Below are 19,298 nucleotides of genomic sequence, written 5' to 3'. Positions count from 1 at the left end.
CCCCAAGAGGACCAGCATGGAGAATAAGCTCATCAAGGCCAATGCCCTTGTTTTACCTTCCAGGTTATTCCAGGATCTCATAACTGTCTATCTTAAGCTCTCTCTCCTGTTCATCCTCTAGCGTCTCCCATGCACTGCACCTTCTAACTCAGGGCCTGACATCTGTAAGATCCCTAGATCCTCATCCTGTTCTGTAAGCAGCCCTTCAATTTCTACTTCACTGAAACATGACTATTCATTCCCTCAGGACACTGGTTCCCCAGAGCACTGTGAGCAGTGGTCTTTTTCTGTCCCATGCAAGCCCCCATAAACCACGCTCTATTGTCTCAGAGAAGGAACACACATTGCCACATCAAGACTATTGTTCCTCTCATTTCCCTGTTTTGTTTTTGTTTGTTTCTTTTGAGACAGGCTGTTGTTGTCATCCAGGCTGGAGTGCAGTGGTGCGATCACAGCTCACTGCAGCCTCGGACTCCTGGGCTCAAACAATCCTCCTGCCTCAGCCTCCTGAGTAGCTGGGACTACAGGTGCGCACCACCATGCCCGGCTAACTTTTATTTTTGTACAGCTGGGGTCTCACTCTATTGCCCAGGATGATCTCAAACTCCTGGCTTCAAGCCATCCTCCCACCTCTATTTCCCAAAGTGTTGGGATTACAGGTATAAGCCCAGACTCATTTATCTAATTACTGACTTGACATCTCTACTTAAAGGTGTACTTGGCAATTTTTTTTTTTTTTTTTTGAGACACAGTCTCACTCTGTTGCCCAGGCTGGAGTGCAGTGGCGTGATCTTGGCTCACTGCAACCTCCCCCTCCTGGGTTCAAGCAATTCTTGTGCCTCAGCCTCCCAAGTAGCTGGGATTACAGGCATGCACCACCATGCCCAGCTAATTTTTGTATTTTTAGTAGAGACAGGGTTTCACCATGTTGACCAGGCTGGTCTCAAACTCCTGACTTCAAGTGATCCACCTGCCACGGCTTCTTCCCAAAGTGCTGGGATTACAGGTGTGAGCCACCGCGCCTGGCCAGCAATTATTTTAAGAGTCGGGGTCTTGCTATGTTGCCAAGGCTGGTCTTGAGCTCCTGACCTCAAGTGATCCTCCTACCTTGGCCTCCCAAAGAGCTGGGATTATGGACATGAGCCGCTGTGCCCAGCAGGAGCAGTATTTTAGTCAGTTATTCACTTGCCCACTAAAACCTAAACTTTCCGAGGCCAGGAACACATTTTACTCTTTCTCTTCCTCTCTCTCTCTCTCTCTCTCTCTCTCTCTCTCTATATATATATATATATTTTTTTTCTTTGAGATGGAGTGTAGCTCTGTTGCCCAGGCTGGAGTGCAGTGGCACCATCTTGGCTCACTACAATCTCTGCCTCCCCGGTTCAAGCGATTTTCCTGCCTCAGCCTCCTGCGTAGCTGGGATTACAGGCATCCGCCACCACGCCTGGCTAATTTTTTTATTTTTGGTAGAGACAAGGTTTCATCACGTTGACCAGGCTAGTCTCCAACGTCAGACCTCAAGTGATCCGTGCCTCGGCCTCCCAAAGTGATGGGATTACAGGCGTGAGCCACTGTGCCCAGCCACGGGATCCATTTTACTCTTAATTTTCCCAAATCCTAGAACAGTGCGTGGTCCACAGGAAATCCACAGAATATATCTGCAGAATGAATGAATGACTTGCCAAAGCAATTAGGGCAAATAAGTAGATATCGAGTAAACGTCCACAACCACCTGCCCCATACCCTTTTAAGCTCTGGGGAGATGACCGCTCCTGTGGGTTCGGGGATGGGGGAGTCAAGTCTCCGCAGGGGGAGTGCCCGGATGCAGGCGCGGCTAGGCGGCCCTCTCTATGGTGAGCCCCCGGGTCCCTTCTCCACAGCATCCGGAGTGCCTCTATGGTTCTTCCTGTCCTTAGTCGGGAGGGGGCGCTGTGCGCAGGCGAGGTGACGCCGCGGCAGGACGGCAAGGAGTGTAGCGGCTGCCTCTGTCGCGGCGACGGAGCTCGCAGCTGCGGCTTGTGAAGAGTAACTGGCGTGGTAGCGAAGGCCGCCGAACCCGCCTGGCTAGCCGGCGATTTGAGTGGCGAGTGAGTGTCGGTCGCGGGGCGCACTCGAGCTCCTGGACGGGGCTGTGAGGCGAGGCGGCCTCTCTGCGGGACGCCTCCGTGGAGCTCTGGGGGTGGGGGTGGAGGCGGCCGTGGAGCTCTGGGGGTGGGGGTGGGGGTGGGGGCGGGGGCGCGGGCCGTGAGGGCCGCCGAGCTGACGGGCGCGCGCCGAGGCCCGGGCGGGATCGGGCCAAAGGACTGGGTTGGGCGTCTCGAGCCCCGTGTGGTGCCGAGGCGGGAGCGACAAAGGCGCTGAGCGACTGGGCGACACCCTCCCGCCTCTTCGCGAAGTTTCGTGGGCCGGCTCTTTGGGTCGGCTGCGCTAGGGCGACAGCCTGGGAGACCGCGCTTCCCTCCCCCGGGCCCGAGGCCGCCGCGGAGGCAGGGGTCCGTGCACCCGAGCGCGGCCTGGAGGAGCGGCGGGAAGCGGGTGGTCCCTGTGAACCCCAGCCCAGGCGAGCGGCGTTTTCCCACCTCTCCCCTCACAGCTGGAGTGGGTGGTGTTCCGCGGAAGTTGGCGACTGTCACCGGGCACTCACCAGGGCGCCGCAAGTGCGTCAGACCCTTCTGCGGACGCTGGGGGCTGGCCCGGCTCCCGGTGTAACGGGACCAGGGATCCAAGACTTTGGGCCACTTGCAACCAACCTTGGAGCGTGCGCGGCATGCGGGTTACAGAAATTTCTGACAAATCCGCCAGGGCTCTGTGCATCCCTGAGGGCCTGGATAGCAGTTGTCCCAGGTACTTCGATCGTGCAAAGAGAACCGTTCTTTTTTCTTTCTTTTTCTTTTTCTTTTGGAGACGGAGTCTCGCTCTGTCACCCAGGCTGGAGTGCAGTGGCGCGATCTCAGCTTACTGCAAGCTCCACCTGCCAGGTTCAAGCGATTCTGCCGCAGTCTCCCGAGTAGCCGAGACCACAGGCACCCGCCACCGCACCCGGCTAATTTTTTGTAATTTTTGGTAGAAATAGGGTTTCACCGTGTTAGCCAGGATGGTCTCGATATCCTGACCTCGTGATCCGCCCGCCTCGGCCTCCCAAAGTGCTGAGATTACAAGTGTGAGCCACCGCACCCGGCGTTTGTATGTATGTTTTTAATAGAGATGGGGTTTCACCATATTGGCCAGGCTGGTCTGGAATTCCTCACTTTAAGTGATCCATCCGCCTCAACCTCCCTGAGAGCTGGGATTACAGGTGTGGGCCACCGCACCTGGCTGTATTTTTTAATATTTAAATATAATGTATTTTAAATTTGTGTAAGAATTTACATAAATGGTATCACACTTATTTTCATTTAACATTAGTTAATTTTACTGTGTTGTGTCCTCATATGAATTTTATTTATTCCTTTACTGATATCCAGTAAGACCATTTCAAGTTGCTTTTATTACATATTTGCTGTAATGACCTTCCTTGTCCATGTATTCTATTATGCATATTTCTTGGAGAACACACAGAAGTTTCTTTAGCTAATGTATCTGAAAGTGGAATTGCTAAGTCACAGGGATTGTACATTTGTAATTTAGTGTGTATTGCTAATTGCTATTCAGAATATCTTTTCCAAGTTACTCTCCAAACCAACAATGTAGAAGATTTCCCATTTCTTTTTTTTTTTTTTTTTGAGGCGGAGTCTCGCTCTGTCTCCCGGACTGGAGTGCAGTGGCCAGATCTCAGCTCACTGCAAGCTCCGCCTCCCGGGTTTACGCCATTCTCCTGCCTCAGCCTCCCGAGTAGCTGGGACTACAGGCGCCCGCCACCTCGCCCGGCTAGTTTTTGTATTTTTAGTAGAGATGGGGTTTCACCGTGTTAGCCAGGATGGTCTCGATCTCCTGACCTCGTGATCCGCCCGTCTCGGCCTCCCAAAGTGCTGGGATTACAAGGCTTGAGCCACCGCACCCGGCCGATTTCCCATTTCTTACATGCTTGCCTTTTTTGCCACACCAGTGGTTTGAAACATAATTCTTTTTTCTTTTTGAGAAGGAGTCTCACTCTGTTGCCCACGCTGGAGTGCAGCGGCGTTATCTTGGCTCATTGCAACCTCCACCTCCAGGATTGAAGTGATTCTCCTGCGACAGTGTCCTGAGTAGCTGGGATTACAGGTGCGTACCACCATGCCCGGCTAATTTTTGTATTTTAATAGAGCTTGGGTTTTACTATGTTGGTCAGGCTGGTGTCAAACTCCTGACCTCGTGACCTGCTGCCTCGGCCTCACAAAATGCTGGGATTACAGTCGTGAGCCACTGCGTCTGGCTGAAACGTAATTCATTTTCTGATTTGCCTTTCCCTGATTATTAGTGAGGTTGAGCATCTTCTGTGTTTTCTTGTTTGTGAATTGCCTATTAGTACCCTTAGCCCATTTCTTTGTTAGCATATTCGTATCAAAATGTGAATTCTCTGTCTGTACTTTGTCTTTTTAATATGTGTATTTTAAAAATATGTTTTAATGCCATACGTTTTGAGTTTTTATGGGTTTTTTTTTTTGACCCACTTCCTTGGATATGTTTTCTCAAGGAATGTTTTCAGCATAAACTTCAGATGTTCCCTCACCAGATACATGGCAAGAGTTTTGATACTCCCTCATTCTTACTGTTCCTCTTTGCTTCGTTTTCAGACCTTTGAAACAGATGGTCACCATGTTTAGATATTAGCGGTCCCGTATGTGCATGTCTGCGTTTGAAAATGACAGAGGGAAACAGCAATGAAGAGGTGATTCACTTGAACAACTTTCACTGCCATCAGGGACAAGGTAAGTTGTTTGCTCTCACTTTATCCCTTTCCCTGTGGCTTTTTCTTTTAGTATCACAGCTCTGTCTTTTGAAATGATCCTATTTTATACCATTTAGAATCCAGGGACATTTCATTTTTAGACATAAAAAGACTAGTTAGACCAGATTTATATCAGATAATGATATTGCTGGCATGAATGAAGTGTAAGACTCATTCATTACGAGCTTAATAAGCTGTTAATTTGCTGACAAGACGCTGTTAATATGCAGTCATTGAGTCTTAAGAGAGAGTGTCAGCATCAGTGTTTGAAGGTGTGGTGATTATAAAGGAGTACTCCACTAGGCCTTTATGACCTGAAATACTACAGGTGATGCTGAACCGGTCTTGTCTTCCCATGATGCTTAATTTCTTTTTTGCCAGAAGATTCTGGCTTAGCCTTGAGGGGAATTTTGGAACATGTATTTTTTTGTTCTGCAGTTTTGTTTTGTTTTTTTCTTTTTTTGAGATGGAATTTCGCTAAATGCCCAAGCTGGAGTGCAATGGCATTATCTCAGCTCACCTCAACCTCCGCCTCCCAGGTTCTAGTGATTCTTCTGCCTCAGCCTCTCAAGTACCTGGGATTACAGGCATGTGCCACTACACCCTAATTTTGTATTTTTAGTAGAGATAGGGTTTCTCCATGTTGGTCAGGCTGGTCTTGATCTCCTGACCTCAGGTGATCCACCCGCTGCGGCCTCCCAAAGTGCTGGGATTACAGGCGTGAGCCACCGCGCCTGGCCACATTTCTTAATTTTCATTATAAAAGGGATAAATATGGGCCAGACACATCGCTCACACCTTTAATCTTGGCTCTTTGGGAGGCTGAGGCAAGAGGATTGCCTGAGTCCAGGAATTCAAGGCTGCAGTGAGCTATGTTATGCTCCTGCACTCCAGCCTGGGAGACAGATAAACTCTTTCCCCTCCCTCTGATCTGCAGAGGTGAAATAGTTGTAAATTTTTTTTTTTTTTTTGGAGATGGAGTCTCGTTCTGTTGCCCAGGCTGGAGTGCAGTGGTATAATCTTGGCTCACAGCAATCTCCGCCTCCTGGGTTCAAGCAGTTCTCCTGCCTCAGTCTCCTGAGTAGCTGGCATTACAGGCGTGCTCCACTGCGCCCAGCTAATTTGGGTATTTTTGGTAGAGACAGGGTTTCACCATGTTGGTCAGGCTGGTCTTGAACCCCTGACCTTGTGATCCGCTCACCTTGGCCTCCCAAAGTGCCGGGATTGCAGCTGTGAGCCACTGTGCCCAGCCTGGTGGTAAATTTAAAATAGACAGTTCACTAAACACCTTTCCTCTAAGTTCCTATCTTATACTGTAGTTCTCAGTCAGGGGTGCAGGTGGATTTCTTCCCTGCCGAGGCTGAGAAGGAAGGACCCTTTTCCAGGTACTTAACTCAATGTAGGTACTTTTTTCTAATTTGTACAATGACACTGTTGGAGCCAGTAGTGGCCTTGTCTGATCCCACCTCTGTACAACCACTATCATCAGATATTTATTTATTTATTTATTTATTTTTGAGATGGAGTCTCACTCTGTCACCTAGGCTAGAGTGCAGTGGTGCGATCTCAGCTCACTGCAGCCTCCATTTCCCAGGTTCAAGTGATTCTCTTGCCTCAGCCTCCCAAGTAGCTGGGATTACAGGGATGTGCCATCATGTCTGGCTAATTTTTGTATTTTTAGTAGAGATGGAGTTTCCCATGTTGGCCGGGCTGGTCTTGAACCCCTGACCTCAGGTGACCCACCTACCTCGGCCTCTGAAAGTGCTGGGATTGCAGGTGTGAGCCACTTCATCTGGCCTTCCCTTAATCTTTATCAATTTTACTTAACATGCTTCTCAGTAAGGCAAAACCATTAAGAGTATATACTACCAGTCTGTAGATTGATGATGTTGGTCAGTTCTGGAAATTTTATAGCTGTTTCCTGTCTTCTGTAAGTCTTCTCCCACAATCTCTGTGTCTCTAAGTCCACCTCTTTGTCTCTGAGATGCATTCTGGATAATTTCTTCAGAGGTGTCTTCTAGCCCACACATTTCCCTTCAGCAGAGTGTAATCTTTTAACTCATCCACTGTGTTACTGTTTTTTAGTTATGATGTTTAAGCTTTTAATTCTCTTGGTTATTTTCCTAGAGTTTTGCTCTTATACTTTATTTTTAGTCTTTTTTTTCTTTTATTTCTTTAAACAATAAACCTAGTTTCTTTGTGAGTTTGATTGTTCTGATGTGATAAGTTCTTGGGAATCATATTCTGTTCTTCCTGCTGGCTCCCATGGTGTCTCGTTTTCTTGTTTGACTGTAAGCTCATGTCTTGAGTTCTTGATATAGCTGGTTTCTTTTTTTTTTTTTGAGACAGAGTTTTGCCGTTGTCACCCAAGCTGGAGTGATGATTCTCCTGCTTCAGCCCCCCGAATAGTTGGGATTACAGGCATGTGTTACCTCACCCAGCTTGGATTACTCACACTCTTAAAGCATTTTTTATTTTTCAGTGAGAGACTCTACCTGGGTATTTAACCTTCCATACAGTGAGGAAAGAAAGCCATTTTGTTATTTACATGCCAGTTACTCACTCTTCTCAAGGCTTTCCATATATTCTTTATTGTATATAGTTTTTAAACTTGGTTATTGTATACCAATATGTTTATAATATACTTAAAGAAAAAAATAAACAAATTAAAGATGCACAGCTCAATAATTTATCACAAACCAAAAATTTACGTAACTACAACCCAGAAATCTTCAAGAAATAGAATGTTGCTATCCTCTTTGAACACTACATAAAGATTTTGTATAGTCTATAGTCTTTTGAGTCTGACTTCTTTTCACTCAGCATTATGTTTGTGAGGTTTATTCATGTTGGGTAGAACCATAGTTTTTATATTTTTCATTGCTAAGTGGTATTCCATTTATACCACTTAGCAATTAAATTTTCCATCTACTTTTGATAGGGATTTGAGTTCTGACTGTCACAGATAATGTAGCTGTGAACATTCTCCTGCTTGTCTCCTGAACTGTACTTGCCCCACACCCTGGCATCCACCTTCCTGTTGGCTATGTTTGCTGTCTTCCAGCAGAATTGTTTGTTGGGGATTTTATTTCCCTCCTAAGCTTTTAAAATACTTTCTTTTTGGGCTTCTAAGTGGCATGATAGTAACTACATTTTTAAAAATTACTAAGCTTCATTTTTTAGAGCAGTTTTAGGTTTATAGGAAAATTGAGCAGCAATGACTACATTTTTACAATGAAAACTTTCTTGTAGACTTCCACTCATTTAAAACAACTTATATGTGTGAATTGCTTTAACAGTTCTTCGACAATACTGAGTTATGATGTTATTTTTTGTAGTTAACTAGGGTAGGCATAAAGTAGCATAAGTGACATTTCTTTGATAATTGGCTGTGTTTTTCATATATTTGTTTACTAATTGTATTTCACTTGTGTGTGAATTGTTTACGTCTCTCTTCTCTTTGAATTCCTTTTTTTTTTTTTTTTGGTTAATGTTTTCCTGGTTATGAAATGGAATACTGTTTTGTTCATTACAGAAAATGTAAATGGTAGAGAAAAGTATAAACTTTGCTCATTTATAGAACAATGATTTGAATACCAGATACCATATTTTAGTATTTTTTAACAATTTAACCTCATCAAAATTGAGTATACTTCAATGTTTTTCTCTTCTTCTGCAAATGAACATCATGTTTAAATATATCTTCAAGATTGTCTATAAAAATCACTAAAATGTAATCAAATTGACACCTTCTGTTACAGTTCTGTTCTCCTACTTCCTGAGTCTCACACATGTACTTACTTTTAGGGACTTGCTGACCCTCTGTGCTTTTTGTGTCACTCAGAAGCAAATATTGATCCTTAAACACATACAAATTCTCGTGAAATCCAAAAAGCAGGGGAATGTACAGTCCTTGTACTGCATCTTTTCAAACCAATCTTGCTTTCCTGAGACTGCTTTCCTTTCCCTTAGTCTCTGGACTCCTAGGGCAATGTTAATTCCACAACTAAACTAAAATGTTAATGGAAACTGGAAATAAGGCCCAAAGCTGGGTTGAGCAGGCTGGGATTTTGTTGTAGCTCAGTCTCAGTTGCTTTATGTGTGTCTTTAAATGGCCTTCAGATGGAACCATCTGGATATTTTAAGCAGGAAGGGCCTATGGAGAACCACATGGCAGGTAATCTACTCTGGCTGGTTAACTTAGACCTTTCACTCACACGGGGTCAACTTCAGTTGGATGAAGGCAGCAACAGCTATCTAAGGGTTGAAAGGTTGGAGTACGGCTGGGTGTGGTGGCTGACGCCTGTAATCCCAACACTTTGGGAGGCCAGAATGGGCAGATCACAAGGTCAGGAGATCGAGACCATCCTGTTTAACATGGTGAAACCCCGTCTCTACTAAAAATACAAAAAAAGTAGCCAGGCGTGGTGGCAGGTGCCTGTAGTGCCAGCTACGCAGGAGGCTGAAGCGGGAGAATGGCATGAACTTGGGAGGCGGAGCTTGCAGTGAGCTGAAATCGCACCACTGCACTCCAGCCTGGGCAACAGAGTGAGACTCCGTCTCAAAAAAAAAAAGGCTGGAGTACTAGCCTGGCTTACTTTGCAGGAGTGCCTTCTTTAGATCCGCTAGCATGTCAAATCAGCTCAAGCGTGAGATCATATGAAGAGGTGGGCAGATTGAAGTCCGGCAGGCTTCCCCACTGCTTTTGCCCCAGGGTGCAGATATTAGAACAGAGGCTACCACTTGTTTCTGTAGAAGAAAAACTGTGTCCTTCATTTTCTGTGCCTCCAAATGTCCCTTAATCTCCAGAAGAGCTCTGTTGGTAAGCATAATGAAGGGATTAAACTAGAAATGAATTCTGACAGTTTATAGTGAGAGCTTCTGATTTCTGCCATGTGGAACTTCATATCTGTAGCGCTTCAGTATTTGAAGTTCTTAGTATTGTTGAAAATATAAAATGAATTGGGGAGAGATGAACCGCTCAAACACGTTTGTTTTTTCAAGAAATCATATCTACTGTTCTACCTGTATTTCATGTAGAGGTGTACTTATGTATCATGTACTTGAGAAAACATGTGAAAACAGACCATTTTAAAGCTAGTCCATGTCTGGTTTGTCGCCACATTAAATATGCACATGTAATGAGTTGTCTGGAACTCAGGCCTTTCCCTACAGACGGGATTTTTGCTGGTGGCTAATTCTCAGGTCAGCCTTCAAAGGTTTGCATAACTTCAGTGCACACCAGTGAATTCTAGGATGGAGAATTACCACTGATGACAATGGTTTTAAAGGAAAATGAACTCTGAATTCTTGTCTCCCTCTGTAATAGGAGGAGTTTCCTGCTTTTTTTCCTCTCTTTGGGCCTCTGGCGTTGTGTTCCATAGACTGGGCAGACTGTGGTGGTAGGGAAGCAGGGAGCTTAGAGACAAAAAGTATATGGGACTCCCAGAAGTCATGGCAAAAGGAAATGCATTGAGATGTCAGGATGAGGGAGAGCACTTTGACATGGGTCCCCGGTGGGGGTTGCAGAATAAACGAACCCGTGCAAACCAGTCCCGAAACACTGGCACCTGGGTGAGAAAAGGAGCCAGACCTGGACACTTTTTCTCTGCCCTCTTTCTGCCAGACCTCCTGTCCTACTATTATAGGCCTTACTATTGACATCTGGCAAAAGAGAATCAGTAGAAAGGGAGGTGTGTGAGAATTGCAGGTATAGCACCTAGGGGTTCATCCTAGGAATCTACTGGAGCAAGAGAAAGAACAGAGAAAAGGGGAAGTCCCCATTAACCTCTGAGCAAAGGAACTTCCTTGCTACTGAATGTGGCTAGAGCTGTACCCCACTCACTCTGTCTTCACTACTGTGTGGTCATTCCAAGGTGGTTGTCTGATTTGACTGTGAAGAGCCTGAATAGTTAACATTTGTTGGGTCTGGGTGGTGACACATCAATGTGTGTTATCTCACTCTATATATCCTTACTTTGGAAGTATTTCATGATGATAATAGACAAAGCTAATGGGTTTGGTGTGAAGAGTGTCTGTTCGTAGGAAAACATGATCTGTTCATCAGTCTAGCTTAACAGCTAGCTAAATAAACCGAGTGTAACTCAGTGGCTCATAGAGCTTTATATTACTATAGAGATTTATGTTACCAGAGGGGTGTAAAAAGTATTAATGAATTAACAGAAGATCTTTTATATTTCATTTATTTATTACATTTCTTAGCAGACTGTTTTTTACTGTAAATGTGAATACAGGTTTCCACTTCTTTCTTGTTCATAGTTTTCTTGACAAAGAGTAGCTACTTTTCTTACAAATTTTCCAATTTTGAAGTTTAACCAATAGTAATGACTTCATTACATTAACAGCTAACTGATATATAAACTTCAGAGGAGTTTGCCTTAATCAGTATGTTCATTGCTTTTTATATTTTTTCTCTTCCACAAAGATAGGAATGCAGTGCACTTGTTGTTTATTTATCTGTTTAGTTTTTCTGGGCTGCACACATCTTAATTTCTTGATAGGCCAGTTGTAATGTGATTAAGGACTATATTCTTCAAACATTGCATTTGAAGCAATGGGCAGGTGTGGGATTTGGAAGCAGTATGAAAGTAACATCATTTGTTTTTGCAGACTTTGTAATTTTCTTCTGGAAAACCCAGATTATCCAAAGAGAGAAGATAGAATCATCATAAATCCCAGTAGCAGTCTGCTGGCCAGCCAGGATGAGACAAAGGCAAGTGTCGTGTTCTTGTTTTGCAGTCGCTACCTGGAAATGCCCTACTTTGTTGTTGTTATCTGTATGGGAAGAAAGTGCTTTGTTGGGACAAGTTTTTAAAGACTAGCAGAGGGACATAGGATTTCAGAATATGTCTATACTTCAGTGAGATCTCCCATTCTGAGCCACTTTGAATTCTGTCTGTAACTTCTATCTTTCCTTGTAATTCTTATCTTCCTTTTCCCACAAAGAATTAAACGAATCCTCCATATCTTTAATCCTACAAAGCAAATTCCAAGAATTGGCCAGGACACTAACATTTTATTATGACAATTTTCAAACCTACAGAAAAGTTGAAATATTTTACGTCGATCACCTATATCCCTACCACTGGTGCTACTACAAAGTTAACAGTTTACTGTATCCTCTTTATCATACATATGTCCTGTGTCTGTCCATCAGCACATCTTTGTTATGTTTCATTTCATTATAATGCATTTCAAAGTAAATTGCAAAAACATCAGTACACTTCCCTGTAAATACATCAGCATGCAGATCGTTACCTAGAGTTGAATATCTTTTTTCTTTTAATGTGAGATTTGTATACAGTGTATACTATACATCTGTTTAACCAGATCTCATATCAAGATGTAAACAGTTTGGTTTTTAAAAACTTTAATCATTGTCATTATTTGTGATCCAAACTGGCATTTAGTGTGTTACATGGTAAAGTATGGTCGAGAACTAACTTTATTAAGATCTGTTGCTTGATCTTCCAACTCCCCATAGATTCTTTGATTATATCTCTTACATATTCTATAATAGAAAAAAATAGTTGTGTGTAAATATGTTATGGAAAGAATGGCTGAAAGATTGGTTTAAATCCCCAACTATACTTCTTTACTAGTTATAACTAGTAAAACTAGTCTGTCGGCTCCAGACAGGTTCGTTTAACCTCTCTGAGCCACCATTTTCTCATCTCTCTTATAGGGCTGGTAACTTCCTTATAGAGTAATTAGAACAAACGTTATTCTTTTCTACACATGTAATTCTTAAAATGATTTCCCTTACATGGGAAATGTACTGCCTGGCCTCTGATTTTATGCTTCTCTCTCGTTTCAGTTGCCTAAAATAGACTTTTTTGACTATTCTAAATTGACGTCTCTTGACCAGCGCTGCTTCATCCAAGCTGCTGACCTCCTCATGGCCGACTTCAAAATGCTCAGTAGTCAGGACATCAAGTGGGCCCTGCACGAGCTCAAAGGACACTATGCAATCACCCGAAAGGTGCTCTACTTGGTCTTCCTCTTGGGGTCACATCACTTGGCTACATCTTCCCATGATAACAGAATGAACAGTCCAGCTTGTGGAAATTGGGATGGTTTATGATTGCTAAGGAATTAGGGTGAAGATAAATAGGTATTTGCTGGTCATGAAGGGTTAAATGAAAAGAAATGATAGATAGATGAGAAGCAGAGAAGTCCTGGTTTGACCATAAAAACATGGAGGGTAATACATTCTACTGTGGAACGCAGGAGTATGAAAGATGTGTTCTAATCCTGCTCCTTCCTGATTTGCTTTCCGACTTGGGACAGGTCACACGACCATCCATCCCCCAGATGGCTCAGTTATCAGTGATAGGACATAAGGTCTGTAAAGAGTCTGGGAACAAGAATGGGCAGCTACTGACAGCTCCTAGCATTTTCCCCCCAGGACCTTAATTAGATAGCACTTAAAGGCCTTTGTTAAGGGTGAGAAGGGTGCTGGTTCATGGTGGGTAACACAGACATCTTCCATGAAGGACAGCACATGGTGCCCACTTTGTAGCTGTGGCCAGAACAGGAGTGCGTGCACCAGCAAAGACCTTGGCTTACTCCTCTTGGTCGCCCTTACTGCCATTAAATTCTATCCTACTGAAATTCTTGTGATTCTCAGCAAACACTGTGATGTTTCTTTTGTCCAAAGGACAAACGTGGGGTTATCGTGGTGGTTAAAATACTCATTGGGTTTTACCTGTAGGAAGAGAAGAACCAAGCCGTGGACTGTGGCTCATGCTGAGGTAGGCCAAGCCCCTTCCACCTTTTTTTTTTTTTTTTTTTTTGAAATGGAGTCTCGCTCTTTCACCCAGGCTGGAGTGCAATGGCACGATCTCGGCTCACTGCAGCCTCTGCCTTCCCAGTTCAAGCGATTCTCCTGCATCAGCCTCCTGAGTAGCTGGGACCACAGATGCTTACCACCGCACCTGGCTGAGTTTTGTATTTTTGGTAAAGATGGGGTTTCACCATGTTGGCCAGGCTGGTCAGCAACTCCTGACCTCACATGATCCGCCTGCCTCAGCCTCCCAAAGGGCTGGGATTACTGGCATGAGCCACCGTGCCCGGCCAAAAAAAGACTGAAAGAAAAATAGAGGGGCTTTGAAAGGGTAAAACAGGAGGCAACCTAAGGTAGACCAAGGGTCTCCAGAAGGGCCTCCCTGAGCAAGGGACATTTAATCACAGACCCAAGTAGGAGTTTGGTGGAAGATGTTGGTATCATTTGTTGGGGTGAGAACTAGTATAAACATTTGCTTTGGAGGGAAATAATCATGAATTCAGTCTGGGAAACACTGGTTGCCAATGTGCTGAGAAGGGCCTGTGAGAATTATCCAAGTAAAAATAATTCATTGGGAGGTTGAATGGACTAAAAAGTTTGGAAAATATAAACTGTAGATAGGTTTTTAGGGGTGTGTGTGTGTGTGGTGTGTGTGTGTGTGTGTCTCCTTGGGTTTTATAGTGATAAGACTTTGAGAGTCATCAGCATATGGAAAATCTCACCAGCCAGGATGAGGTATCCAGAGATACCAGGTGAGAAGAGAGGACTGCTGACATGTGAAGACCAAGCGGAGGAGGCAGGCAGACAGGAAGGAGGAAGTTGAAAGACTGGAGCAGTCTGTATTATCATCATCATCATTGTTATTCTTGTTTAGTAACAGGATCTCTCTCTGTTACCCAGGCTGGAGTACAGTGGCACAATCATGGCTTATTGCAACCTTGACCTTCTGGGCTCAAGCCGTCCTCCTGCCTCAGCTTCCCATGTAGCTAGGACTACAGGTGCATACCACCACACCTGGATGATCTTTTTATTTTGTTTTTTGTAGAAATGGGGTCTTGCTAGATTGTGCAGGATGGTCTTGAACTCCTGACCTCAGGCTGTCCTCGCACCTCAACCTCCTAAAGCACTGGGATGCCACCATGCCCAGCCTGTTATTAAATACTGCTAAGAGTTTGTGCAAGATGAGGACTAAAATGCAGATGGTAGACTTGTAGACTTGGCCACTCAATAATAAGCATAGATTAGTAAGTGCAGAGGCGGGGTAGATGTCAGATTAGAGACAGCTGGAAAGCTTGTGGTCATAAGGGTGAGGTGGTAAAACAGAAGATAAACAACTCCTTTGATAAGTTTCTCTACAAAGAGGGGAAGAAGAAAGAGGGGCTGGCATTGAAAGAGAGATGAGATCACCTTCTCAACACCGCCACACTGGGGATTAAGTTTCAGCAGGAGTTTCAGACAAACACTGCCATCATAGCCACCGCCCTTCTCATGCCGCCCAGGCTTGGACCCCAGCCTGCCCTGCACCCTAACAACATAGCCATAGGACATGAGCCCCAGGGCCTCCTACCCCCTGCCACACTCAGGAGTCCCACCCAGTCTTCCTGAAAGGCTCCCACTCTTCCTTCTTCTCTTACAGGCAGAATGGTCCTACCTCACACACCCCTCCTTCCTGTTCAAATCAGGTACCCCTTCTCCCTCCTTTTTTTAGGATGCCAAAGACTTGAGCACTTTTTTTTTTTCCAGACAGAATCACACTCTGTTGCCTAGGCTGGAGTGCAATGGCACGATCTCAGCTCATGCAACCTCCGCTTACCAGGTTCACTGATTCTCCTGCCTCAGCCTCCCAATTAGCTGGCATTACAGGCGCATGCCACCATGTCCAGCTAATTTTTTTGTATTTTTAGTAGAGACAGGGTTTTGCCATGTTGTCCAGGCTGGTCTCAAACTCCTGACCTCAGGTGATCCACCTGCCTCAGCCTCCCAAAGTGATGGGATTATAAGCATGAGCCACCCTGGGCGTGAGCCGCCCTGACTTGAATGTATTTAAATCCTGATAAGGAAAATCTAAGAGGGAGAAGCTGAAGGTAGGAAAGAAAAGGGATCCTCACCAGTGGAAGGATTTTGAACCCCAGCATGCTTTCGAAGGGTGGGGTGCATATAGGTGCAGGCAGAGAAGAGCATGGGGGAAGCAGGTTAGGGGAGAATAAAGAGGAGCATTGGCCAGAGAAAAAACATGGAAGATTTGCCTACAGAATGGAACTTACCAGCCCACTGTCGTGTGATTTAACCTGTGCTTATTCAAGGACAGCTTGGACAGTTTTTTTTTATTTGAGACTGGGTCTCCTGTGTTACCCAGGATGGAGTGCAGTGGTACAATCATGGTTCACTGCAACCCTGCCTCTCAGGCTCAAGTGATTGTCCTACCTTAGCCTCTGAGTACCTGGGACCCCAGCTGTGGACCACCACTCCCAGCTGTCTTTTTGTGTTTTTAGTAGAGATGGGGTGTCCCCATGTTGCCCAGGCTAGCCTTGAATTCCTAAGCTCAAGTGATCCGCCCCGCTCAGCCTCCCACCATGCTAGGATTGCAGGTGTGAGCCACAGCACCCAGCCAACAGTTTTTCTTTTCTCTACTCTTTAATCTGTCAGTATGTATTTTGCTTCCACCACTGTACCAGTTTATGAAAGTCAGAGAAAATGAAAATAAAGAAATGCCTATTTACCACTGCCTCTTCTTTTTTTTTTCTTTTTCTGAGACATAGTCTCACTCTTTCGCCCAGGCTGGAGTGCAACAGTGCAATCTCGGCTCACTGCAACCTCCACCTCCCAGGTTCAAGCCATTCTCCTGCCTCAGCCTCCTGAGTAGCTGGGATTGCAGGCGTGTGCCGCTATACCTGGCTAATTTTTGTATTTTTAGTACAGATGGGGTTTCACCATGTTGGCCAGGCTGGTCTCGAACTCCTGACCTCAAAGGATCCACCCGCCTTGACCTCCCAAAGTTTTGGGATTACAGGCGTGAGCCACTGCACCCAGCCGCCACTACCTGTTGTTCACCATGCTGGGAAGAAAGCTGAAGATGTGTTAAAATGGCATTTGGGGATTCCCTGTCTCGTGTATTCTTACTTTCCATTTACAGAAGTAACCTCTCGCTTTCTCAATTTTTAGGCCTTTTCTGATGCCATTAAAAAATGGCAGGAGCTATTACCAGAAACCGGTGGGAAAAGGAAGAGAAAAGAAGTGAACCAGTATTCTTACATCGATTTCAAGTAGAACAAGGTAACACAAACTGTGTTGCTGGCAGTGTGTAGCTGCAACACTGCATCTTTTCTTCTTCATAGTCAGTGAAGGAAGCCGTGCTACAAGTGTCTGCCCAGTATCTGGCCAGGCCAGTCCAAGGAGTGACTGACAGGAACTATTTTCTCAGCACATCAAAATTTTCAGAAAGTGGCTGCACTTGTTGGCTTCCTTCTTCCTACTTAAGATAAACCATGGCAGGAAAATTTTGTGTGGTAGAAAATTCATGTGTGAGAAGGTATTTGAGTATGCTGTTAAGCTTGGGGAAAAAACTGGTCTTCAAGGTTTGATGAGAATTGGCTGTGTTGTTAGGTAAAAACTACCCAGACTTATGAATGAGGCCTTACTACAGAGGGTCACTTATGCAACTGAGAGAATGGCCAATAGCCACATGTTTCTCCAAAATTCTGTCATTCTTATTGATGAAATAACTGCTGAAAACCCTTTTGAAGAGGTTACTTCAGGTCTCATCCCCAGAAATATAAACTTGAGTTTTATAACAACTCAGATTTTATCTGAGTTGCTTCCACCCAGTAAAGGAATTACTACAACTTTTCTAGAGATCATCCCTTTCTGTTACGTGTGCACTTAATTACCACACTTGATTTCAGGTATGACTAAGTGGGAATTCAGGTAACTATAAAGCTGGAAAGTGTTTGTATTTGTATTTGTATTTACTTTTTTTTTTTTTTTTTTGGAGACGGAATCTTGCTGTGTGTGTCACACAAGCTAGAGTGCTGTGGCGCAGTCTCGGCTCACTGCAAGCTCTGGTTCCCGGGTTCACACCGTTCTCCTGCCTCAGCCTCCCAAGAAGCTGGGACTACAGGTGCCCACCACCACACCCGGCTAATTTTTTGAATTTTTTAGTAGAGACGGAGGCCTTGGCCTCCCAAAGTGCTGGGGTTACAGGCATGAGCCACTGTGCCCCAGGATCTAAAAGCAAATCCCTTAGGCTATGACTCCTGAGGTTCCTAAGCCAGTCTGTGGAGCAGCGCTCTGCTGACATGACATTCTCCTGGCCTGTGGCAGAATGTAGAACTAGGGGCAGTGTGCAGGTGGTTTTTCATTCAGCCAAATTTACCCACAGTTCAGAACAGGCATCCTTGTACATAGCCATACAGCGTTTGTTTCTGACTTCAGTGGTGGAGAAAGTGCTACTTTGCAAGATAGTTGACTCCCTTGTTGGTCAGCTCCGTCTTTTAGACAGTTCTTCCTTTGTATTAAGTCAGCATGTACTTCCTGAAGTTCCCTGCCGTGGTTGTAGTTCTTGCCTGTGGAGAGACAGATTCTGGCTGTTGCCCCTTCGTCAGCCTGACTGCCCTTCTCCCCTTCCCTGTGTGCCCTTCTCTAGCTTGTCAGGGTCTTTTTGAAAGTTAGGGTGTAGAAGACGGGACATCATACTCCACATGAGGTCTGCTCACATTCAGTCTTGCTCTTTTCACCCACATTGCTGTCAGGTCATATACCTCTCTCAGTTTCACTGCATCTCACATTTTCCCGTTAACTTCATTTTATTTGATTCAGTCCCTTGTTTTAGGTATAGCACTTTAATTTAGATGCTGAGTCTTAAATTTAATTATCAGATAATCTTTAAGGACCCTGGAAGTATGAGATAAAAAATACACTTGATTTGTGTTAGTAGTTTAATGTTTATGACTCATACTTAGCCTTTTTTAACAGCTTTTTATAAGGACACAGGCTAAGAATCCCTCATCTGTTCTAGGCATCCCATTTTTTCCTATTCAGTTTGTTTTCCGTCTAAGCACTGCTCTTTGGGCTATAATTGCTTGACTCAGAGTGAGACAGGGTTCTCCCTCCTCTGTCCTTTTTATGATCCTTCAGGAAAGTAAATTAGAGGGAAGTGTGTAGACTTAATTGCATTTATTTTTAAAAATAAAGGACTGAGGCGGGGTGCGGTGGCTCACGCCTGTAATCCCGGCACTGTGGGAGGCCGAGGCGGGCGGATCACGAGGTCAGGAGATCGATATCATCCTGGCTAACACAGTGAAACCCCATCTCTACTAAAAATACAAAAAAATTAGCCAGGTGTGGTGGTGGGCACCTGTAGTCCCAGCTACTTGGGAGGCTGAGGCTGGAGAATGGCGTGAACCTGGGAGGCAGAGCTTGCAGTAAGCCGAGCTCATGCCACTGCACTCTAGCCTGAGCAACAGAGCAAGACTCTGTCTCTAAAAAAGTAAATAAATAAAATTAAAGGACTGAAAATAAATCTTACTACTTTAACATGATAAACTACAAAAAGAACTGAGTAAAGACGAAAGAAATAATAGAGGGTGGAATTTTTTTAAAACTTGTAGTGTTGATAATTATAACTAA

General features: G+C 44.6%; 2 long non-coding RNA genes across 2 annotated transcripts; both read left to right on the top strand.

Moving 5' to 3' along the window:
- Positions 1 to 4,141: 4,141 nt before the first annotated feature.
- Positions 4,142 to 11,600, top strand: LOC117089254. The gene is made up of 3 exons (XR_004439525.1): positions 4,142 to 4,200; positions 4,713 to 4,847; positions 11,498 to 11,600. It is a non-coding gene; the product is annotated as an uncharacterized LOC117089254 (long non-coding RNA).
- Positions 11,601 to 12,707: 1,107 nt separating this feature from the next.
- LOC117089250 lies at positions 12,708 to 16,952 on the top strand. Its single transcript, XR_004439524.1, has 2 exons — positions 12,708 to 12,869; positions 16,836 to 16,952. It is a non-coding gene; the product is annotated as an uncharacterized LOC117089250 (long non-coding RNA).
- Positions 16,953 to 19,298: the final 2,346 nt, after the last annotated feature.

Source organism: Trachypithecus francoisi, unplaced genomic scaffold (assembly GCF_009764315.1).
Source record: "Trachypithecus francoisi isolate TF-2019V2 unplaced genomic scaffold, Tfra_2.0 Contig00813, whole genome shotgun sequence".
Classification (NCBI taxonomy): domain Eukaryota; kingdom Metazoa; phylum Chordata; class Mammalia; order Primates; family Cercopithecidae; genus Trachypithecus; species Trachypithecus francoisi.
This window is presented reverse-complemented; position numbering and strand designations above follow the sequence as displayed.